Source organism: Dunckerocampus dactyliophorus, chromosome 1 (genome assembly GCF_027744805.1).
Source record: "Dunckerocampus dactyliophorus isolate RoL2022-P2 chromosome 1, RoL_Ddac_1.1, whole genome shotgun sequence".
Classification (NCBI taxonomy): Eukaryota; Metazoa; Chordata; class Actinopteri; order Syngnathiformes; family Syngnathidae; genus Dunckerocampus; species Dunckerocampus dactyliophorus.
In genome coordinates this window covers 33,157,848-33,176,859 of record NC_072819.1, presented here as the reverse complement: position 1 = coordinate 33,176,859, position 19,012 = coordinate 33,157,848, and the positions used below count along the sequence as shown (strand labels likewise).

General features: G+C 41.2%; 1 protein-coding gene across 1 annotated transcript in view; it reads left to right on the top strand.

The window, feature by feature from the left end:
- Positions 1 to 3,212: 3,212 nt before the first annotated feature.
- Positions 3,213 to 19,012, top strand: part of LOC129181684 (chemokine-like protein TAFA-2) — a 137,445-nt gene continuing 121,645 nt past the window's right edge. The window contains exon 1 of the mRNA XM_054777186.1: positions 3,213 to 3,673. The gene's annotated coding sequence lies outside the window, so the exon portion shown is untranslated. The remainder of the gene's footprint in view (positions 3,674 to 19,012) is intronic.

Below are 19,012 nucleotides of genomic sequence, written 5' to 3'. Positions count from 1 at the left end.
ACAGATAAGCTCCTCACACTTGGCCTGTCACCCTCCCTCTGTAACTGGGTGTTTAACTTTCTCACGGGCAGACCCCAGTCAGTCAGAGTCCACAACCGCACATCCAGCTCAAGAATTGTGAGCACTGGGACCCCACAGGGGTGTGTGCTGAGTCCACTCCTCTACACGCTCTTCACCTACGATTGCGTGGCCTCCCAGAACAACACCAGCATCATTAAATTTGCGGATGACACTACAGTCATCGGACTGATCACTGGTGGTGTTGAAACATCATACAGAAGAGAGGTGGCGGACCTCATAGCTTGGTGTCGTGATAACAATCTCCTTCTCAATACAGATAAGACTAAAGAGATGATCATCGACCCAAGAACAAGGGAAAAGGAGCCGCATAGACCCCTGTTTATTGATGAGACTGAGGTGGAGAGGGTGAAAACCTTCAAGTTCCTTGGCACACACATCAGCGAGGACCTCACCTGGTCTCACAACACCCAACAAATTCTGAAGAAGTCCCAAAGGAGACTGTACTTCCTGAGAAGACTGAGGAAATTTGGCATGTCCACCACAATCCTGAGTTGCTTCTACAGATGCACTATCGAAAGTGTCCTTACCGCCTCCATCACTGTTTGGTACGGTAACTGTACAACACGTGATAGGAAGGCACTCCAGCGGGTGATCAAGACCTCACAGAACATTGTTGGGGCAGCCCTCCCCTCACTGCAAGACATTTATAAATCTAGAGTCCTACGCAGAACACACAACCTCATCAAGGACAGCACACATCCACAACACTCATTATTCACACTCCTACCGTCAGGCAGACGCTACAGGAGTTTGAAGTCCAGGACCACAAGGCTGGCAAACAGCTTTTACCCACAGGCCATCAGGCTCCTCAACGAAGCACTCACACACGCCGCACGCAACACACGCACACACTCCTAGCACTTTATTTATTTATTTATTTATTTATTTATTTGTATTATTATTTATCTGTATTAATGTCTCGTCTGTTGTTGTTGCTTAATTTATTGGTATATATGTTTATGTGTTTATGTTTCTTATGTTCTTATTCTTTCTTGTGTTTTCTTTCTTTTCTTGGGAGAATGAACAGAATAAGATTTTCATTGCATAGTATAACTGCTGTTTTACTATGCACATGACAATAAAACTCTCTTGAATCTCTTGAATCTTGAATCTTGACATAGTTAGCGCATCCAGTCAACAAACAAAGTCTCATACAGCTCAGAAAACGCACTAATTAGTCACAGCACCACTTAAGAAGACCAGCTCTCTTTTAAATCTTCAGGATTAAAGACATTTAATGGGCAACGTCATCAACACAATTTACTTATTTGTTCATCTAATACACACAGAACAATGAACAACTTCATGCTATCACCTTTCTTCTGCACTGTACTACCGGTTGTGGCTGTTGACATGAAGCGCGAATGTAGTCAAGGCGTTTTTTATTTTTATTCACATATCCCCTAAGGCAATCTGCGTACCCCATTTAGGGAATTTAGGGATTAGATTAAAGGGGATTAAAGGAAAGGACAATATACTGTATTTGTGTGGTTGAGTGGTTGGTCTAGAGCCTAGGTTCCCAAAGTGGGGTACACGCACCCCAAGTGGTACGCTAATTGTGAAAAACAATTAGCGCCAAACACTCACACTGACGAGTGCACCTGAAAGCCTCACAGCACAGAGTGCACAGTCAGAGCCGAAAGATTTATTCACTTTCATGGTGATGAAAAGCGCCACTCTTAGCTTCAGCTCTGAAACTACTGCATCCTTAGCTGACACTGACAGCAGCGGTGCTGCTGCCCTCGTGCGTCTACTTTGTTGTGCCTGCGAAAAAGATTGACAACTTCGGGAGTTTTGATAAAATCTGTTTTCCTCTTGCCTTCTCCTCGCCTCAGCTCCACTGGGGAAACTGTGCCGACAGATTAGTTTCACTCCCGTCTTCCGGAATCAATTTGCACGTTGCACAGTAACCTGGAATAGTCCATTGCATGACAAGAGAGGGGGAGCAGTCGAAATGATCATGATAGATTACGAATTTGGATGGAATATTAAGCATGTGAATTAGGACAAAAACAGAAATATGTACTTTACATCAAAGAAAAAAAATCAATGAGTTTTTATGAGACGTTGGGGGCCCCTGGAAATGGCGGCGCCCTGGGCAATTGCCTGTGCTTGCCTAATGGTGAATCAGACCCCGGTGTCAGGATATTGTCAGGAGATTCCCACGAAAATGAGGCTTTATTGCTGGTTGTATGTTTTGTACTTAGGATACCGCTTTATCATGTTTGTTGAAATTTCCGTTTCAATTTGGTAAAAAATGTATATGCAGACTTAAATCATAGCGATTGCAAGTGGACAAAGAGTGAAGCTCAAGTTCAACCCATTAAAACGGAAGGATCCCAACATCTGGCTGAAATAAAAAAATTCGTAGGACAAATACTTATCTATTTATCAGTGCTCATGTAAAACATTTATCAAAATCTGACTATGCAAAAATACAAATTTTTTTAACTATAATTGCTTACTTACTAAAAAAACGTATTCACCAATTAATCATGTTCAATATTTCAAGTTAATGAACATTTAAAAAAGGTTTATGTTTTTGAAGTGTAGGAGTAAGGGGGACATGGCTTCAAATCAAATGTCTGAAGGGGTACGCGACTGTGAAAAGTTTGGAAACCACTGGTCTATTCATTATAAAACTATAAAAAGGATATCTGTGTTACAAGTATGGTAGAATGTCTTCGCAAGCATTTTTCGCACTGGCCGCTTTGGGTGTCCTTTCACATGATGTGCATGTTTTGGACTATGGCAGAATATACAGTAGAACCCAATGCGAGTTTGTTTGCCTACAGCACATAAGGAGAGCAGCAACAACAACCACTTTCTTACATCACAGTAAGTTCCATCATATGTTTCCTTAATTGCCATCACCAGTACCCTTCTCTGGTAGCACAAGAAAAAACAAAGTTATATAAAAATGTGTTTGTTTGCCACCCCTACTAAAAACTACACCCAAAGTGATAAGTAATACAGCCCATAAATCCAAAACATGATAACGTTGTAGACAGTGGGTAGACGACACATACTGTATATTGCAGCCAGTTGTTTCAGCAGAGAACCGCTAAATGGCGCTGCTCCACTTCGGAGCTGCCAGACACTCACGCAGTGCTGTTGATCCTGCATGAGGGCAGTCCGGGTGCGCACCAACAGTCTGTCTGACTCCAACAGCAGCACACATCTGTCCCGACACGTCGTTGTCATCACGGAGGATAAAGGATTCTCGGCGCAACAGAGCCTGATGATGGGCTTTAACTTGGATTTCTCTGCCATGTTTGGTGGTCCCTACAACTAAGTTTCCTTGTCTCCATCCCTGTGCCAAAGGGGGAAGAGGAGTGCAACTTTGAGTGGACCTTTTCTGGGGAAGACAGCGCAAGACCTTCCACGACAGGAATACCCGGTTTGATACCGGGTCCCTGCAGCTCGGCTGTGGAAGTGGATGTTTGTGGTGTAACTTTGCCGCGCCAGGAGAAGCCCAGCAGCCGTGTAAATAGCGGAGGAGGGGATGCGAGCCTTGCTCTTGTCTCGGATAGCGGAGTGGCTATGAGGAGGGAAATCAGCTAAACAGAACCAGACCACACCGCACCAACAGGTATGGACATAATAATGTGACACAGATTGCACGTCAGAACCAAGTCAGTTTGATAAATTGGTTGCACATTTGTGGAAACAGTTGTTACAACAATTACAACATACATTATGCTGGTCAGTTGTAAATACTGGCAACTATTAAAACACATTTATGCTGTATTCTATTCGTAAAAGTACCATTATTTTGCAAATGGGAGCGCTTCCACTCTGCCTTGTTATCATCATGATAGCGCTATTGTTGCAAAAAGAAATGATTGCAGTTGTTTCAGATATTGCACCTATACACATACACACCCTTTACACACATACATGGTGAAGGGCCACGTAGACTTTGAATGTCAGATTCCTTGTTCTTTTTTGTTTTAAGATGATGTGTGTATGCTTTGGCTGTGTCCATTTATTTGTTGCATTTATCAAAGTTATGTATAATTAGAATTTTAAAACCCAGTAGATAGTAGGCTATATGGGCAACGACACATTAGATCTATGGGAACTGACTATAGAAAGAATGGAGTTGGTCTCTCTTTGGGAGTTATTATACATTTTATTCCTCTGGGAAGACACTATATAAAGATTCTGAAATGCTCATAATGGGAGTTTTTGTTTATTCATCTGGAAGAATTTGTGAAGTCAGAGGTCACTGATTTGAAATACTATTGAGAAACTGATAATATCTATTTTATTATTTATCCGTACTGTACAGACTGAAGTCGAAACTGAACAGCGAAATGCAACAAAATGGCGAGCATTGGAGCATACAAGCGTATTTAAGAGTCAAACTGCATGCTGAGTACGACAAAATCATACATGTTGGCAGGTCTGCACTAATATTGAAAGTCCTCCCTGCCTCTCACGCCCCCCTCTGACAGTTGCTTTAATAGATGGTTCAAAAGCAGTGGCGGAGTGATGTGGTGGCCAGTGGTGGCCGTGGCCACGCCGGTCACCCACTGACCATCTAGACAAATCAGGTACAGTATCAACTTATTGCCACCCCTATGTTAGTAATGGTCTCACCTCGGCCACCCCAATGAAAAATTTCTGGCTCCGTCACTGCCCAGGGGGACCCGCCCCACTATTTGAGATGCACTGGTCTAGTCCAGTCCAGTCCAACAGGTTAAGAGGAGTGTCCTAGTACTTTTGAACATATCATGTAATATCATCTGGAGTAGAGGATGCACATACTGTATGTTGTAGTTTGGATCTGTTCATGCAGAGGTAACAAGGGGCGAACATGTTTATGACTGGAAAACCTTGCCTTGTGAATACTAAATAGATTTTGATTGCAACAAATAAGGTAATTACAGCTGCAGGTATATTTTGATGTCCTTCTGCTCCTGCTCCCACTCTGCTCTTACAAGCCTCACAGAAGCATGTGAGTGAGGTAGGTGCAATACAATGAGGAAAGAGAACCAGCAGCGAGAAATGACAGCAGGGAGCAATGCACCGAATAGTGTTGATTAGATGCATCAGAGAGTGGTAACAACTCGAATATGCCTGTCTTATGCTGTATATGCTCAGAGTTTGTCATTGAGATGCACAGATGCACGAATTAAGAAAAAAGTAAAAAACTGCAGTGTCCCCATTCATCTGTATCAGTCAGTATGTTTCCATGCACTAAAATAGTCCGATTACCAAAATAGTTCGGATTGTCAGTTTTTCACACATCAGTGTGAAATCCCAGTTTACATGCACTCGCTCTAATTGGATTGTTGGCCAAATGCTGTTTGCCTCCGAATTGCAAGCGGGCGATTACCATAGAGGAAGAGGAAAATAAAGGCTGTAGCTGTCACTTGCAGAAGCCGTCGGTCTATCGCATAACATAAGTTTCCACAGCTCTCTTGTGTTGTCGGTAGGCCTGTCACGATAATCAATAAATCAATTAACCGAACGACAAATAAAAACAAACTCGATCATTTTGACATGCGTGTTTGTTTTCCTACTCTCTCGCAACCGAACAGGCTGGATGACAAGTTAAGGAATAATACCCAGTGTTCATTACTTATTGAAGTGCAATTTTGTTTACAGAGACTTGATACTCCATTTTATTTATTGTTTTTATTGTTGTGTGTGGTTTTTATTTGAGTGCAATTTTTGCTAAAAGAGACAGTCCAATTTATTTTAAATCTTTTTTTGTTTGTTTTTTTTAATTTATTTTGTTTGTTTAATTTATTTTATTTAAAAGCTCTTGACATTCCAGCTACAGTTTTAAATACTCTTGAGAAATTAAAATAAAACAATTCAAGTTTATTGTTTTTGATACGGTGTACTCACATTATTATGCCATATATTATAATTACATTAATGAAGGAATGTTCTCAAAACAATCTTGACAATAATATCGTTTATCAGCAATAATTGTTTATCGTGACAGGCCTATTTTATTGTGTGTTTAAATGACATCTGCTTTGGTTCTTGTGGTTATGGTCGTCCTCAGATGCATACAAAAAAATCTCCATTGTGATGGATTGTTTTAACTATTTAAATACAAACTATACAGTATAGTGAATTGTTTTGAATTTGTTGATCAAAACTCATTGACATTGTGTTAGTTGTTTGTATGTGGACATTCCATTCTTACTTTACTAAATAAAGTATGATAAAGGATGATCGTTGTGAATGTTTTTCTTACATACTTTTGTGTCTACCACTGTTATTGTTGTTGTGTTTGACTGACTGATGACGTTTTGGTGTTAAAATAATGTTTGATACTACTCTGCCCACTGGGAAGTGTTCAGGCGTACTGTCACATATTTATAGTGCCTTCTAAGAGAACATTCAGTCACTTATCAAACAGGTAGGTTTTTATTGCATCCATATACTTTAAACATACTGACTTATTCCAGCTGATGTATCTTTAATTGAATTAAAATGTCAGCTATGAGACGTTGAGCTACATCCATGCAGACCTCCTCCAGGCAGCGTCATTCTGCTCAATACATCATTGAAGTGTTCAGAACATTCAGGAAGAGTGATCCTCCCAATCCTTCATAAAATAACATTTAATCTAATTTTGCGCATAGTCGATCAATGCCGTTTAGTCATATGCCCATTCCAATTTGTTTAAAAATGAGACATTTGCATTTATTCATCAATATTTACTGCAATTGAATGGCGACCAGTCCGGGGTGTACCCCGCCTCTCGCCCGAAGTCAGATGGGATAGGCTCCAGCATAACCCCACGACCCTAGTGAGGAGAAGTGGCATAGAAGATGGATGGATGGATGGCATCAATTAGGGGAGCTGCCAGGAATTCTGGGCCCCATGAAAAAAAAATTGCCCTGGGCCTACCTGCTCCCCTAGGAGGCGGACTGCCGCCGCTGTTTTGTGTCGCTGCTGCGTCACTGTCGCAGGATTTTTAAATTTACTGTTAGTAATAGTATCAACATTAGGGTCATTTTCACAGGCTTAAACAACAAATGCATTTTCTTCCTCTCCTTATCTGTCAGGTGCCAACAGGGCAGACAAGTGATTTCAGTGCATGTTTTTCAAAAACACTTTTTTTTCTTTTGTTATAGATATAGGTATCTTACCGCTGAGTTAGTTTATCCGTAATCGGAATAATAAAGACACAAGTTACATCATCCATTTGTGGCTGCCGACATCAGTTTTTTCACCACTTTTTTTATGCCTCCGCGGCACCAAAGCGAATCAAGAGGGGGCTTAATGTTAGCTGACTGATGTCATATGACATCTACGAAGTGACGGTTATGACTTAGGTAACACATGGCCAACACTACCTTTGCGATCGCCGTAATGGGCACCACTGATAGCACATATGTCCATTCATAAACTATTACTTGTTTTCACGTAAAAAACCCCCCCCTCATTTCCAAGGTGTGGCGGCTTTTATTGAGCAGTGGCACCCTGCCACGATCCATTACATGTAGCGGACAGGCAAAACTGAAGCTACGAAGCACAGTGAAGGTAGTAGTGGACCAAACCATTTCATGTAGCTAGAAGGGGGTGATCAGTCAATATGGAAGTTTACTTTTGGTCAGTGTGGATATTTAACTGTTACTACCAAATGCAAGAGATTGGTTGAATCGTTTTCTGACTATATTAATAATATTTATAATTACAACCAGATAGCAAAATTATTTACCTATTTACTGGGGCCCCTGTCAGTCATGAGCTCTTGGACTTGTACCAACCTTTTCTCCATTTACTGCACCCCTGGCATCAATACTTAAACATTATCTTTTACTGACACACTGATATGCACCGACACGATCAAACACATGCGTCACAAAAATACACAAGGCATTCCTATAAAATATGTAAGTTTCAGTACCACCTTTTACACACCCTCTTGTTCCTCTAACTCTTTTGCACGTCTCTCACTAACTTCTTTCCTACTCTTCTAACAATAAACCATCTGGCCTTCATGGTGATAATGTCAGAGCTCCTATCCGGTGAGCGAGAGAGAGAGAAAATGAGACAAATACAGAAACCAGAAAAAATATGTGTCGTACAAAAGGCGATCTCTTTTTCATTTGCCACCTACGTAGCTGTGCAATGCGGGTAGAGAAAAGGGTAGAATGAATGAAAGACGAGAATGAGTGAGTGACAAAGAGACCTTGACAGAGTGGATAAGAAAAAGGAAAACCAGCAGATAGATGAAAATAAATAAGCATGTGTCCTATTAAAGGTCCTGGCTATCATACATACAGGGGTAGCTGTGTGTTGTGTGTGGAGGCCCAGAGGGAGCGAGTAGCCACTTTAAATGTGTGTAACCGACATAAAGAAATTGTTTCTGGGAAATCGGTCCGCGTAAATTCATTCCTAGCCGCCAGCCCTCTTCCTTCCTATCCCACCTCCCAAAGGTGGCCTATAACATCCAAACACATCTATTTTTTAACATTCTTTACCAGGCTCCCACCACACACACCTCTCTTTGTTTGTGTGCACACAGATATGCACACTTCTTTTAAGACTCATGTCTTCCAGAAAATAGGCACACACGCACACACACACACATAGCTTTACTGCTGAATGTCTTGTGTGGGACAGGATGGGTGATGGCTCCCACAACAAAAGCACCCACTGTGGAACAGAGCAGTGTGGCAGAGAAGAACAGCAGCAGCTGCTGGGTTCACAGCTCCGAGATTACCTGAGCCTGAGCAAACTCCATTACTGCCTCCATTACCCAGGTATACAGAGCCCACAAAAAAAAAAACATTTTGCACAACCACTGTTTACCCAGCCTCTGTGTGACCCACACTGTCTTGACTACACAACAAGGATTGCTTGAGCACCACCATGAGCAGTCAGGGGAAAGCCAATATGACTGCATGTGGCCCTCACCGCCAAGGGGAGTGTGAGCTGCTGACCTAAAAGTGACAGTTATTAGTGTTGTAATTATTAACCAATGAATAAAGCGGTTGATAATTAATCTCACAGTTTTTTTTCCTATTTCATGCATTTGCACCTGTTGTCAACTGTAAAATCTGTGAGTGAACATATACCATGTAGGATGTAATGCTGCTTTCCCCTACATGCTACCCTGGTCTTATAACATGGTCACCATGGTCTTATAATGAATGGTTTTTATAATTGCAACATGATAGTGGTGGTATTAAGAGGTGGATTAAGTAAGTTAAGTCTTCACTGAAGGCCCAGGTACCAAATGCACACTGGTAGTGTGTGTGCTCACGAGTGTTTTCTGTGGTTATCGATGCAGTCATCAAGGCTGCAGCGGAAAGCACAGGAGGTTATTAAGGAATTTGCATGATTCTATGTGAGTACACACCGTAAGAACTTGCGTGTGTGTGTGATTATCTTTGACGTGTGTGATGAGCTGCCGTGTATTTGAGTTGAAAGCTATCCGTCATCCTCATGGGTGACTCTGGAGCGCTGTCGTTATACGTTTGGTTTGCACCATTAATGTCCATACTGTAGTTGCTTTAGTACTCCTGTGTTCTTTCACTTTCTGTCTTTTGCTGAAAGGCCATCCAAAATTCAACATATTCAATTGTGAAATAGCAGTTTAACAAAGGAACTTGGAGAAAACACATTTCTATAGCAGAGTTCATGACACAAAGCGCAGCCATGAACTTTGATGATTTTTTTTTTTATACATAAGTAGCCGCTACAAGTGAACGGATAACTTTTGTTATAGATATAGGCATGTTACCACTGAGTTAGTTTATCTGTAATCGGAATAATAAAGATGAAAGTTACATAATCAGTGTGTGGCTGCTGACATCTGCCACTTTTTTTATGCTGCGGCGGCGGCACCAGAGTGAATCAAGAGGGGGCTTAATGTCAGCTGACTGATGTCATATGACATCTACGAAGTGACAGTTATAGGGTAACACATGGCCAACATGGCCAACACTATCTTCGCGAACGCTTGTTTTCACGTAAAAAAAACACTTTTCCAAGTTATGGCGGCTTTTATTGAGCAGTGGCGCCTCGCCACGATCCATTACATGTAGCCGAAACCCTGGGCAGACAAAACTGAAGCTACGAAGCACAGTGAAGCACACATTTTTTGCGTAAAATACATTTACGTTTAATTTATGTAAGTCAATTTTCAAAATAATGAACTTTATTGACAGCCCTATGCTTTGTAGCCCCTTGAGCTGTGATGTCATCCCAGTAAGACATCCTGCAAGAACATATGTCACCATATTGTTCTGTGTAATCCCCTGTAAACATCACAAGAGTTTAAATGAAATTTTTGGAAGTTTTTGGACATGCAGCAGTAATGGCATGGCTCATGGTGTTTGTCTTTTTAATTGGCCGAAAGATGAAAAAGCTGTGAAGAGCTGGACAAAAAAAGGGCCATCAAAGTGGTTGTTGTTATGCTCAGCGCATTTCAACAATAATTGCTTTGAGTGTTGCCAGAGAGCTGGGACAAGACTGAAGCTTTCAGCTGTGCCCAGCATAAAATATTTCTCTATGACTTGTAAGTCCGACATGGAAAACCAGCCGCTTCACCCATCCCAGCTTGAGAGACCGAGTCCGACAGCCAGCACATCGGAACCTTCGACATCAGTGGCCAAGGCTAAAACAAGTTGGGGTGCTGTTGAAAGGCAAAACAGATCTAGATTAAGTAAAGCAATGTAATTTTGTGTTTTTCAAATTTTAAATCCATCCATCCATCCATTTTCTATACTTCTTCTCTTTTAGGGTCACGGGGGCATGCTGGAGCCTATCCCAGCTGACTTCGGGCGACAGGCGGGGTAGAAATGTTGGCTAAATGAAATATAAAAGACACATTACCAGACACATTACCCTCACTTTAATCAATGTTTGGAAGCTTGTCGTGCCTGTGTCAGCGTGAGCCGCCATTTTAAAATTGGGTTGCTCCTTGTATGAGGTCACAGCTCTACACTAAGTTGATGAAACCCACCGACTCTGAAATTAAATTGCTCAAGTTCTCCATGGCCTACAACATTCTGGAACCTGTTTACACACATGTGGGGAGGTACTCTACACGTACCCAGTATGTGTTTAAAGAACCAACGAAGCACCTTAGGAGTTGTTTGGTAACTACAGAACGTGACTTTGCTTGTAAAGTCCAATAAAAAAGCACGTTTCTTGAATTGCAGCACATTTCTGACTTAGTGTACAAGGTCTTTATTCAAAAAAGCAATTGAATTTGCTGATTTTCGTTTCAGCCCACCACGGTGTCTGCTAATGAGTCTGTGGTGACAGGACCGCCCGTCATGTGGGTGCCGGGAGGTGATATCACTAGCAGTAACAGTTATGAAAAAGGACCAATAGAGACAGCGTTGCTTCGGCCATGTCATGGCTGACTCATTACGGCTGACAGCTCTGTGAAGCTGATCGCCACAAGTCGACAACACACACACGCACACACTAATACACAAGCATGAACACAAAGACGTCTGGGTTGCGGCAGCTTTCTTCATTAGAAACAACTACACAGTAATCACTGTGGCCATTGGCCCAGAATAATTAGGTGCTCTGTGTGGGTATGTGTTTCTTTCTGCTCCCCAGAGGCCCTGTTTGTGTGGTCAGTAGTGAAAGTAAGCAAAGGTGAAGAGCAAATGACATCCCAAAGGTTGTGACATGACAGAATGAGCCTCTGTTGACAAGAGTTTAATGAGGTCTCTCTCTCTCTCTCTCTCCCTCTCGCCCTCTCTCTCTCACACACACACACACACACACACACACGCACACACACACACACGCACACACACACGCAAACACCCAGCCTATTCTTTTCTTTTATATGTTTGACTCTCCTTTGCTTGTTTGGCTCTAGGGCTGCGTTACTGCTCGCTCGCCAGTGTTTGTGTATGCACTTTTATCTTCTCGTCTTTGATTATGTTCTTTTAAGTGGAACCACTAGTTGTTTTTATGTCTGCCTCATTTGGTTGCCAGGCAAGCCCAAAGCACATGCAGTTACTACATATAATTATGCAATTATTAATTCAGTATGAAATTTCACGTGGTGCAGCACCTAACACACGATAGCACCCGGCAGAGTTCTGCTGGCGGTTGCATCTGTGTGTGTCAGTGAAATTTCAAAACAAATAAAATACAGGAATACAGTCACTGATCATCTCTTCGCGCAAGTACTGTGGATGAGGAAAATGGCACCGCAAAGTATGCTGCACGGGGATGTTTAAATGATACTTAAAGCATTGCCGTAAGAGTTTTATAGTATGATCTTTGATGTTTTAACTCTGAAGCAATATAATTTAAATTACAATTGATCTGTACGGCAGCAGCAGTGACTTTGACTGAAACATTGCCATCATGCCATCTTCCTTTTTGTTCCAATAAATGAATTAAAATGCAGTGTTTTAGTGAGATGCTCTGCTAGACTACAGTATGTTGCCAAAAGTGTTGAGTGGTATTCAGTGGCCACAATATCAAGTTGATTCCTCCTCGTTCCACTCTTTGTCGTCAAAGGAAACTTTTGTGAGTACGCGCATGAGTTTTGTCCAAGGCTATACAGCCATCTAGTTTCAAGGCCGCAGAACGTCAGCAGGTTATAATCCACATTTGTCCCCTTACAACGCGTTTCAAACCCCATCGGAAGGAGACTGAGCTCCAACAGGGGGTGCACCTCATTGTGTCATGTTGCTTTACAGATCCTATTGAGAGATGCAAGCGAAGCCACTCCCAGTGTGCTTGCAAAGCCGAGCTGACAGTAACACAAGCAGCATCCAACACCCTCGCCGAGGGATCACATCTTTAAGACGGTTTTTCTTACTAATCCCCTCCTAATATGACTAATGATATGACACAGCCGTTAGCCACAGCCCAGCGAGAGCACATACGAGGGAAGCTCACGTATTCTCATGTCGGGTGATACAGGCCTGAAAGCTGGCCAATAGGTCACGCTGGGCAATATATACCGAATATACAGTACATGCACAGTACTTAAAGAAGGGACCTGTGAGTGTTGGATATACTGTAGAGTAGTCAGTGTACAGCTTGCATAGCAGTGTATATATTTTCTGTCTGCTGAAAATTGCTAACACACAGCCATTATTGTCTAATGTCTGAAATGTGAGGGGTGTACTTACTTTTGTGAGACACTGTAAATACATATTTTAATAGTCTTTGAATCTCTTATGTTGTAAGACTGCCAATACTTTGCAATCAAATTTTGGAGTGCTCATTTAGTTCACCACTGGCGACTGCTACATACAGCAGGTGGATAGTGATGTACTCAAGTGACAATTAAAACACACTTAAAAAAACACTTTTCAGGAGATTTCAATATTGATCTTGTGATTTCAAATAAGCAAAGCACAATAGATGACTTTATAGACACAATGCACAGTTTGAGTCCATCCATCCATTTTCTATACCGCTTAATGCTCATTAGGGTCGCGGGGGCATGCTGGAGCCTATCCCAGCTGACTTCGGGCGACAGGCGGGGTACACCCTGGACTGGTCGCCAGCCAATTGCAGGGCACATATAGACAAACAACCATTCACACCCACATTAATACCTATGGACAATTTAGAGTCACCAATTAACCTCACCTGCATGTTTTTGGGAATGTGGGAGGAAGCCGGAGTACCCGGAGAAAACCCACGCGCACACGGGGAGAACATGCAAACTCCACACAGAAATGCCCAGGGGAGAATCGAGCCCGATCTCCAGGCTGTTCCTGTGTTGGCCAACATGCTAACCACTAGACCACCGTGCGGCCCCCAGTTTGAGTCTATATCCTTATATTACCACACCAAGCAGAACTACAGATCATTGTGCAGCGTTAATTGATAATATATTCGCTAATGATTTTGATAACAACACATGTAGTGGGCTGCTCATCAATGATAGCAGCGACCACCTTCCAGTATTTACAATTTACAATGAAAACCATAAAAAGAGAAGGACCTTCCAAAGATCACATACAGAGAAAAGTATTAGAAAGATCTAGAAAAAAAAAAGATGGGAGTGTGTGTGTATAGTGAAAACGATGTGGATGAGGGTTATGAAAACTTAAAATTGTTAAAATTTGTATGAAGTTGTACAATAAGCACAGTCTGCTGAGAGTAAGTATCTAATAAGCAAAAGAAGTAAAATCAGCAATGGATGACAAAAAGGATTACAAAATGCATGTAAGAAGAAAAACACACTATATAGAAGATTTATAAGTCAAAAAACTAAAGAAGCAGAAAAAATGTACAAGATATATAAAATAAGTTAAACATTTTGAGAGTGTGTAAGAAAGAATATTATAGTCAAGCACTAGAAAAAATAAAAACAACATTAGAGCAACATTGGGTATCCTAAACAGTATTATTAGGAATGGTACTAAGAAAGCAGATTGCCCTCATTATTTCACAGATAGAAATGGCAAAAATGAAAATATGAGCGAGGTAGTTGAAAGGTTCAATGACTACTTTGTAAATATTGGACCAAAACTGTAAGAAAAGATTGCACATTTCTTGCCAGTCGTGGAAGGGAATGGAATTATAGACAGGAATCCCAATTCTATGTCCTTCATTGACGTAACAAATAAGGAAATCATTGATATTGTTAATAAATGTAAAGGAAAAACATCAACCGACTGTAATGGAATTGGAATGGACACGATAAAAAGAGTTATTAATGAAGTGAGACTGACTTATCATTTTAGACATTTCATTTCAGGTAAATTTCCAAACAGAATGAAAACAGCTAAAGTAGTTTTCAAAAATGGAGACAAACCAGTTTCCTTAGAACCACAATGTTCTAAAATCATTGAAAAGTTACTCAACACCAGGTTGAACAAATCTATTAATCAGAATGAATTACTCGCGGACGGCCAATATGGATACAGAGCTAATACCTAACTTCCATTTCCAAAATGGGCTGATCTGGGAAACTTTAAAACCGCTAAAATTATGCATAACACAAACAATAACCTGCTACCCAAAAACGTAAAACAATTCTTCTCAACAAGAAAGGAGAAATATGATCTTACGGAAAAATTGTATGTATGAAGACAAGACATAATTACATATGCATGTGGAATCAAATTATGGAACGGATTCAGTAAGGAACTCAAACAATGCACCAAAATGGGCGAATTCAAGAAACAGTAAAAGCAGTTGATGTTTATAAAGTACAAGTAAGAAGACAACTGAGCCACGGTGTACATGCAATGCTATGTCTAATCACTCTTACACTGACCACTAACTCTTCATTTCGGTGCATACATTGTCTATCCTCACTCATCATAAAACCATGTTTCTGTCAACTATTAATCCCTTTATAAGTTATTATCTATTTATTATTATCATTAAGGCTATTATATATTTTCTTTATAGTAAGTATAAACCTCGACTGTCATTGCACCACATTGCTGTATTGCCTTAAAATTTTCCCATGTGTTTATAATTAGCAAAGAGTACATTTGGAACACTAGAGGTGAACAGATGTACTGTATTGTAATTTATGTGAAACGGATGAGGGGTAGGATTAAATAAGCTTTGCTTCTTCCTACTACTTTTTGGAAACATTGTGGAACTGTGAATTGCACTATGTGATGTGCTTCAGTGTTCAAAATGTTCAAAATGAATTAAACCATTACATCATCCTTCTAAATTATAATGTATGTTTTTAAAAGAGGCTGTGCTCTTGGGAAGGGAAGTGTCCAAATGTCCTTCCTTCGGTGTATAGCACAAGAGTGTCTCAGTCCCAGCCAGAATAAGGCCCGGGCTGTGTGGGAGAGTGGGAGTGAGCCTCTGAATGCTCAACAAGAATTTTAATTTTAAAGGCATGAATTGCCAAAAGACCACTTCCAATTTCATTGAATCAAACTTTATTAGCATTCCTACCCGCCTGTCATGCTGTGACGAGGCAGAGTCTGGCCTTGTGTTCTCTGGGAGGCTGCACCTGTGGTAGAGGTGGGCACACAATTCACATGCATACGCATTTCTCCATTCAGTTCCACAAATATTTTTTCAATTTAGAAATATATATGAATCTCCTCATCCATCAGCAATCAATATTCTTCCCAACTGCACTGTGCTGACCGTGATGTTTATTTCATATCAAAGAGATAATTGCAAAGAATTGTGAATCTGAGCTGAGGTTAAAACTTTAAAATCCCATCACTGTGAATATACCATGTGACGACACCAAGTTTACATTGCGCTTGTTTCCTATCTTAATCCTGTTTGATAGACCCATTAATCCTCCCCAAATCCCCTCAAGTAGAATAGTGGTAAAACGAGAGGTGATAGTGCCGTTAAAAGGTGAAACATTGAATAAGATTTACTATCCATGTTGTGTGCTGGAGGCTTTCGTGTCAAACCGAGCTGTGAGTATTTTTTATGCACGATATGCATATCCATGACTATATTAATGGGGCCCCTGAAGGCTTTTGACCCTCTCTTTGAAAACTGCTGTGTGGTACATCTCATCCAGTGAGGAGTTTTCTGTATGTGCTGACCAGTGCAGCAAACCCCACACAATCCTCCTTTGAGGAAACTCTCTGAGGAAATAAAGACCTTTACCGCGGCCACTGTAAACCACTTGGCATGCATGACAGCAGTAGATCAGAACAAAAGCATTTCTCGCTGGGGATGCATCAATCAGAGTTCAGTGGATCCACATGGCAATGACTGTTGCCTAGAGGTAGGGCAAGGGGACTGAGCATCTTTAAGGAATTCTCAGCATGGACATGGCGATCTTAAGAATCTCCTTGACATAGCATGGTCTCTTTGACCCCTAAAGGTGTTTGAAAAAGAGGCGATGCTGGACGCTGTATAGAAAATCCATCGGATGAGTGGTTTTGTTCGTGGGTAAGGGGAGGTCATAACTGGGTCGCTACTGAGAAAAAAGAGAATGCTTGGAAGGGAGCAAAATAAGAATAAAGCAAATTGGAAGAAAACTCTGTGCGTGTGTGTGTGTGTGTGTGTGCGCGTTCATGTGTACATCTTCTTTAAAAGAAGTCGTATTCCTGAAATTTGGTGTTTCTAAGGGCAGTAGAGCATCTTTCTGTTACACCTATATTCAGTACCATTTGAAAGCATACTGTTTCATTATTGAACTTTCTCTTTTATTGAGTGTGTGCCACTATAGTCAGTCAGCTCGCACACACACACCAGAAACAACATTACTCATGCACAATCCAGGCCCAATGCAAGAGCTGCCAGGGAGGTGTTGTTTCTTTTTTTGACAGTGTTATTGTTGTTTACAGTGGAATAGAACTGTACTACATCATGCTGAGAGGTGTTTCTAATGACACACTGAGCAATAATAACGCTGCTCTGAGCATTATTATCATGTCATTTTGTTGTCATTTTCTGGTATGGTACTGATAAATAAATGCAAAAGTAAACTTGTGTCATATCCTCTGTTGACTTGGTAGTTCTGCAAAACAAGAGGTGGGTGCAGGGTTGATATGAGGATGCTTGTCAGCGTGTGTGTGTGTGTGTGTATGCGTGTGTGTCCATGTGCAATGTAAACATGGAGGTAAGCTTTTAGAGGTCTGAAAGAAATGGTGTGAGTGAGAAGGAGAGGACAGATTTGAGCAGTTATCTCCGCCTGCAGACCTCCCCGTCCTGCCAGCCGACATTTCCACACACACAAACAGATGCCCACACTGCATCAACAGACACACATAAACACCAGTACACCGTTCCCATCATGTAATCATATTTAGCATGACTGTCTCACATACATGTGCACCGTGTGGTCTAAATGCTGTCAATGTGCAGCAGGAAAGTTTCCCCAAAGTCAAGCAGAAACAAGCCCTGAGCTGTGAGCAAACAGAACATTTCCATGGATTTTGGGGTTGATGCTATTTTTACAGTTAGGCTACGTCCATACGAACACAGATTTAAAACTGTGGATGGCGGGTAAAACTGAGTTTTTGGCTTGTCACCATCAGATGCTGTGTCAATTATGCATTTCCATATTAGACAAGTATAATTTAATGTGTGCAATGGCAAAACACATTATATTGCCGGTTTTAAACATACTGAAAGGACTTTATGCCTGTTTAAGAGTAAACATACTCCTACGTTCACGTTACATGGACGAAGAAAGGCGCCATTATGGGCTTTGAAGGATGTTGCTGCTGCTGCTTTTCCCTCCAATATTGCTACAACGCCAGGGTTGCCGCTACAGGTAATTGATCGTTGCGCACTGCGACGGCAAAATAAAAGCCGGCACACCTTAAAAATGTGTTTTTTTTTAGGTGAAAACAATATTAAGTAATGGATATATATGCTATATAGATACATATATAGCCTATTATTTATGCACATATTGACCACAATTAGTTTGACATATAATTTCAAATATTGTAAAAATGTTTCACTACGCTTTATTTAGAAAAACGTTCACGGGAATCGCCTATCCACGCTGTTTGTACTTGCGCATATGTGGCCAGATAAAAGTATGTGTCCCGTATTGAGTTGACAAGGGACGCACATTATTACCGTGTCCTGTATTACCGTGAATGAAAAATAGTCTGTAAAATATGGAGTCAATTGAGCTTGTTACAGGCAAAGCTTATCGATGCCAGGATGTGTGGCATCGAAATGTGCTCACTTTTCAATCTCATTGCTCTTCGACTTTCCTGACTTCTTTGTTGCCTGCCTCTCACTGCCTCTGTGGCGGTAGCTAGCTACAGTAGATTTCCACCAAGCCTCTGGTGTTTGGAATTCAAATGTGACTTTACGTCGTCAACAAGAGTATACAACAACCCCTCCTACTGGGAGCAGTAGTAAATACAATAACAGACACATACAACAGAGCACCCATATATCGCTCTAATACACCACAAGGACGCAGAACACAATGTGCGTTCATACGCTGTTAAAAATATATGCAAAATTGCACTTAAAAAAATCTGTGAAACAGCGAATCCACGAAAGGTGACCCGCGATGTAACGAGGGAACACT